This window comes from Halyomorpha halys, unplaced genomic scaffold (genome assembly GCF_000696795.3).
Source record: "Halyomorpha halys isolate HHAL.00 unplaced genomic scaffold, Hhal_1.1 Scaffold353.1, whole genome shotgun sequence".
NCBI classification, from domain to species: Eukaryota; Metazoa; Arthropoda; class Insecta; order Hemiptera; family Pentatomidae; genus Halyomorpha; species Halyomorpha halys.
In genome coordinates this window covers 50038-56318 of record NW_027105574.1, presented here as the reverse complement: position 1 = coordinate 56318, position 6281 = coordinate 50038, and positions in this window count along the sequence as shown.

Sequence of the window (6281 nt, the reverse complement as noted above, 5' to 3'; positions counted from 1 at the left end):
TATATATATATATATATAAAGCGATCAAGTCTCTCACTCGTAAATAACGGTAAGCAATTTAATAGTACTTTCGTCGAGCTCTAAATATCGCGGAGTAAAATACCCTCCAGCCCGATATTATATTATAAATTTAGTGCCTTTATGACAGCGTCATATTCGATATTGAGAACAGATTTGTCAAGCATCGAAGCTAATGTGACACCTCGAACGAAAAATCGACATTGGACGATAAATTTACATTCCACAAGCCTGGAGTGAATGTTTAAATATATTGTTTATAAATTCTCAATCCCACTGATTATTGACGGTTTCGATAGTATCGACTGACGGATATCGATGCAATCGAAAAACATTTTTATAGTTTCTCAACAAATGATGTCATTAGTGAGTCGTGCTAGAGGCTGTTGCGAAGTCCTTTTGTCAAAAGTCATAGATGACAAATACTACACACCCAAAAAATGCAAAAAAAAAAAAAAATATACACAAATGATAATTTTTCCTCCTATTCATAGAATAAACATTATCCGTAGTGGAATGGGACTATCACGATCCCTACAGTATGTACCAATAAACAGAATTAGCTTTTAATAATATGATATTAAGATTCTGAAAGCTAAACATAATAGTTTTTTCATAATTAATTATAAGATGCTTTTGATCGAGTTTGGCACCCGGGACTGCAATACAAGATCCGTTCATTCCTACCCTCAACCGCTTACTCATTATCCGTTGTTATCTCTCTGACAGATTATTAAGTGAATCACAACAGAGCTTATTCATCCCTCTTTCCTCAGTCTACTGGTGTACCTCGGGATTGAATTCTTGGTTCTATCCTTTGTACAGTTTTTAAAGCTGACATCCGAATCCGTCCTGACACGATCCTCACCACGTATGCCGGTGGCACATGTCTATTATGAGTAAATAATGGCCCTTCCATTGTATCCCGAACCTTCCAATCTCACATCACCGCACTTGAATAATGGTATCAAAACTGGAGGATTAAAATAAACTTTAATAAATCCCACATAATCACATTTACCCTTCGTTGTACACTCATGTCATACCACACAATATCCTTTAATAATACCTCACTTATTCCTGTCGAACATATCCTTTACCTAGGACTGCATCTGGACAAACGACTGACTTGGAATCCTCAAACAATACTGAAAAGACAGTAAACTTCTCGTCGATTCTGACTATTACAACGCTTACTAGACAAACGGTCTAAATTTCCAACTAATTACAAAAAACTTTTTTAAGCCACTTTTGATAATTATGTTAATTTGTTAAATTCCAAACCCAATCTCCTCTCTTTCCTTTACTTTATTTTTTCCCATTCATTTTGCTCTTAAACAACCTTAAACCATCCACCATTATTATATTTCTGCAAATGAAATTCAATAGTGTAAGAATCTTTAAGTAAGTTGTTGCAAGCAAAGGTAATTTCTATTTACTGCAGTAACAACCTCTTTGAATTAGACATAACAGGCTCTGTTTTATATTGCTTTGAGTATTTAGAGTGCGTCAAATTATTTATTCAACTATTTTGAGTTTGTTCTAATTATTTTCATCTATTTCATAATTTCTATCTATCAATTCCACTTATCTGCATATCTATCTCTGTTAATGCTTTATCACCTTTGCAAGTTTCTCACCTATTCTTCAAACATATCTTTAATATTCTGGATTATCTCTAAGGAGTCAATTCATTTAAAATTTTTTGAGGTTAATGACTTCCATTTTAAATGAAATATTTATTAATTATTCATAACATTGTACAACGTTTCGGGACCACTGTCCCATATTCATGCACTTTAAAACCTACAACAATAATAAAACTAACAGCACACTGGACATGAGATAAGGTCCAAAGAGGTAGTAAGAAATATAGAGTGATGGCTGTGCTAGTGAGAAGTGAAGATGCAGAAATGGTTGACATGATTTCCCATATGAAATCATGAGGTGAATATTATTGTATAAATTAAAATAAATAAGGGTGAAGATTGGTGTTATGTTAGTTTTATTATTGTTGTAGGTTTTAAAGTGGATGAATATGGGACAGTGGTCCCGAAACGTTGTACAATGTTATGAATAATAAATAAATATTTCATTCAAAATGGAAGTCATTAACCTCAAAAAATTTTAAATGAATCTTTAATATTAATTAAAATCAATGGTCACTAGTAATCACCAATAATATGTACCATTGTAATTTTTAATGTTTTTTTTTCCTTTTCAACCAGAGCTCTGTAGAGTAATTTTATTTTGTAAAATTCTAAAATTTTAATCTCCATTCATTTTCTCAATAAATTTTTATTTTATTCTTTTAGTATATTTTTATCTATCAAAGAACATTTCTTTTTTATCAAGCATTTTTTTCATTTATTATTTTTCCGAAGTTTCTTTATCTCTTATCATTTCTTCTATATTATTAATTTTTTATATTAAATATTGTCTTAGTTTATTCTGTATTTTATCAATCATATTATAGTGCATGTTCACATTTTCTTTTTTCTCTATCTCTCTTCCACCTATTATTTTATCTTTATTGTTTCTTCTATTTTCCGGAATATTTAAATCTTTCTATTTCTCTTTTATCTCTTTTTATTCTCTATCAAAACACTATTTAAAACCCCAAATTAACTATCCGTAGAACCCAGCTTATTCTAGGCATAGTGTAACAGTGCCTAGGAAAATGCGACTTACTACAGGATTATACAGGACCTCAATGTCCCTTATGTTGCCGACTCGACCAGGGCGAGATACCAATCCTTCCATGATAAACTTCCCAACCACCCAAACCCACTCGTTTCTAACCTGGCGTCTCCTTCATTACCTGATAATCATCCTAAGCCTCTGAAGAGAAGATGGCCTCGAGATGTTTTCCTCTAGAAATGTTATTGGAGTTCTAACTGTAGATTCTCCACATGTTTGTATCACGTCATTTTAAAAGTCATAGAAAATTTACTGGTTGTTTATATTTTTATGAAGTTGTAATTCATGAACGTACAAATAAAAAAAAGTATAAGACAATGTTCATCTTAATCGAAATGTTTTTAAGAATATTTCTAAAGTTGAAAAATATCTCATTATGGGATAAATAGACAAAAAGTAATTGCTGAAGATGAAAATTGGTAGGGAGTCAAAGCCGTAACTCAGACCTGGCCATCGAGGGGTTCATAGATAAGCTCCTCGTTCTAAATATTAATCCACTATCGCTTAAAGTATGAGCGATCCAATCATTTATCGCCTTTCACGAAAGAAATATATAGATCTAATGCTTATACCCTTTATAATTTAACTGTAATTAATACAGTTCAGATTCTATATTTATTAAAGATAAGTGAATAGTTGGCCGTGAATTATATATCTAAAGAGAAGTGGATTACGGATGCTAAGAACTATAAATCAATTTATTTTAGCAAATATCATGAAAACTATTATTCCTACGAAGGTAATAATCTACTTTATAGTACATTAAACTAGTTTTAATTTGATTGATGTACGTCACATAGTTCCTTAGATATAGATTTCTCAAAATAAATTAACTAACTAGTGACATTTCAGTACATTTTTATAAAAATGCTATAAAAAAGCTATATCTCGAGAACTATTGGACGTAAATAGCTCTCTTAGGGCTAATATTTAAGAAAATTTACCCTTCTTTAAATAATGTTCTTTTAAATTTTCTAGAGTGTTCGGTAGTTAATAAGATATACAGCTGCGAATGAAAAATTGATGTTTTTTTTTAAGTTTTGAAACAGCCGCCATTTTTCATTCCCCCTACCTATACTTGGCAGACTCATCAGTTTTGACTTGTAATTATACATAGTTTTCATTAAAGTAATTAAAAATTGGGGTGAGATAACTGCATTTTTTTCTTCCCGACTCTTGTACTGAGAGGATGTACAAAACGAACGCCATAAAATTTTGAGTAGACAGGACCATTGAAATTAAGCATAAAATACAAAAGAAATGCTGTGAAATTTATACATTTAATTACTACATGATTTTTTTCAAAGTTGGGTGGTTGGGAAGTTTATCATGGAAGGATTGGTATCTGGTTCTGGCCAAATCGGCAGCATAAGGGGCATTGAGGTCGTAATGGATGATTTCGTCGCTTTCAGAATATCACGTAGGATTATGGACGGTAAGGATTGGATTCGGGACGAATTCGAAGGTTTAGTGGCGCCCGAAAGCTCAACTCCGTATGTCCATATAGGCCTTATAATAGTCATGTAGATCAGTCTTTTGTAATGGATTGGAAGTTTGGACCGTTTGTCTAGTAAATGTAATAGTCGGAATCGACGAGTAGTGTCCTGTCATTTCAGTCTTGCATGAGGATTCCATGTCAGTCGTTTGTCCAGATGTAGTCCTAGGTAACGGATCTGTTCAACTGGAATAAGTGGGGGGTATTATTAAAGGATACTGTGGGTCAAGAGGTCATGGGTTTACGACAAAAGGTAAAGATTTTTAAATTTAAATTGCAAATGTAGGTAAAAATGAATAGGTAATTTTTTTGTTTGTTTTTGTTTCGAGATTTGGTTGTGTTAAATCATGTTTATTACTATATTTCTCTCTCTATCTCTCTCTTATATATATTTTTTTAAAAAATTTTAATTACGACAATATATATACAACAATATATAACCAATAAAATAAACAAATTTGGCAAATCCAGTACTAATTCCCTCTAAGCAATAAGTGCGAAATTGCAGAGGGAGTGTAATGAACTTAGCCTCCTCGTAAAAGTCTTCTGACAGGTCGTAAAACCTCTTCTGATGTCCTTATTACTTTATAGTCACACCTTGTGAGCTTCATTCTTCAACAAATTTCTCACTTCCAAAATGGAGTTTTCTATTTAAAAATCCTATTCCAGGCTGAGAATGTAATTTAATCAGCCTCAAGAGGAAAGGAAAAAATATAAATATTTATCGAATACCGTGTACGATAGCCCTAATTGAAGCAATTTCTTTTTATGTGTTTACAAGATTATAGTAAAAAATGTTTATTAAATTAAATAAATTTTATCCAATTTTAGTCTCAAAACAATTTATATTTCTATATAAGTCTGACGTTTTTGATTCATTGAAGTTTTAAAATACTAGGATTTTAAATAAAGAAAAAAAATAAATTCAAAAGAAAAAATACTTGAGTTCATTTACATATTAGAAAACATATTTTATACATTTAATTTTAAAACAGACACAAGAAATCCGAACCAACACTATGCAGAGATTTTAAATAAAATTAATCTATGAAAAATATGGAATACAATTAATGTTTACAATTATAACTAACCTTGATAAGAATTTTAATAATAAAAGAAATAGGAAAATTAAATGCCTGAACTGAGTGTGGGGAAGGTTACAAATAATGTTATGATAAATTATAGAAGTGAAAATTAACTGTGATTAAAAGTTTTATTTTTTAATTTAATATGAAGAATTGACAAAATAGGTAAGTAGACATAGGCTAAGTTGCTTATTAATAAAATTATATGATTCCCTAATGTTTTATTGCCTCGTAGTTTAATTCTGTAATGAAATTAATGTTCTGGGCAGAATAGCCTGCATAAAGTTTTTTTTTTTTAAATTGATGTGGTTCTAAAATGTTATTTAAGGTATGATACTTTAATAATAATATTGTTATATATTTAAAATTGTTAAAAGGCCTGAATTGTTCAATTTTTGATTAATTTTATGAAAACTACGTATAGTTAGATGTCAAAATTGATGAGTCTGTATAGTGAGAGAAAATACAAAATAGCGGCTGTTTAAAAATTTTATCAAAATTATTTCTTTCGGAGCTTTATAATTGAAACTACTAAACTACTTACAACAATAGAAAATGTAATATAACATCATTTAAAGCAGAGTAAATTTACTAAAATATGAACTCTAGTTTATGCTCAAAAGCATCCGAGATACAATTTTTTTAAAAAGCAACATTTCATGAAATATATAATGAAAAATTAGTAATCAGTAAATTCATTGCAGGAAATTTTCATTTCAGGAGCCATGATAAGGGTAGATGTCAATTAGCACTCAAATCAAAGCTAGTGTAATGTACTAAAAAGTAGCTTATCTTCGTATGAGTAATAGTTTTAATGATATTAACTAAAATAAATTAACTAAATGATTTCTAATTGTTTAGACAATACATTTGGTTTATGAAAAACTATAATACCATTTGTAACCATTTGACGTACAGATTGTCTGCTTGCAATCAAATGAAAGAGAGTTTAATGTACCATAAAGTGTATAACGCTTATCTTC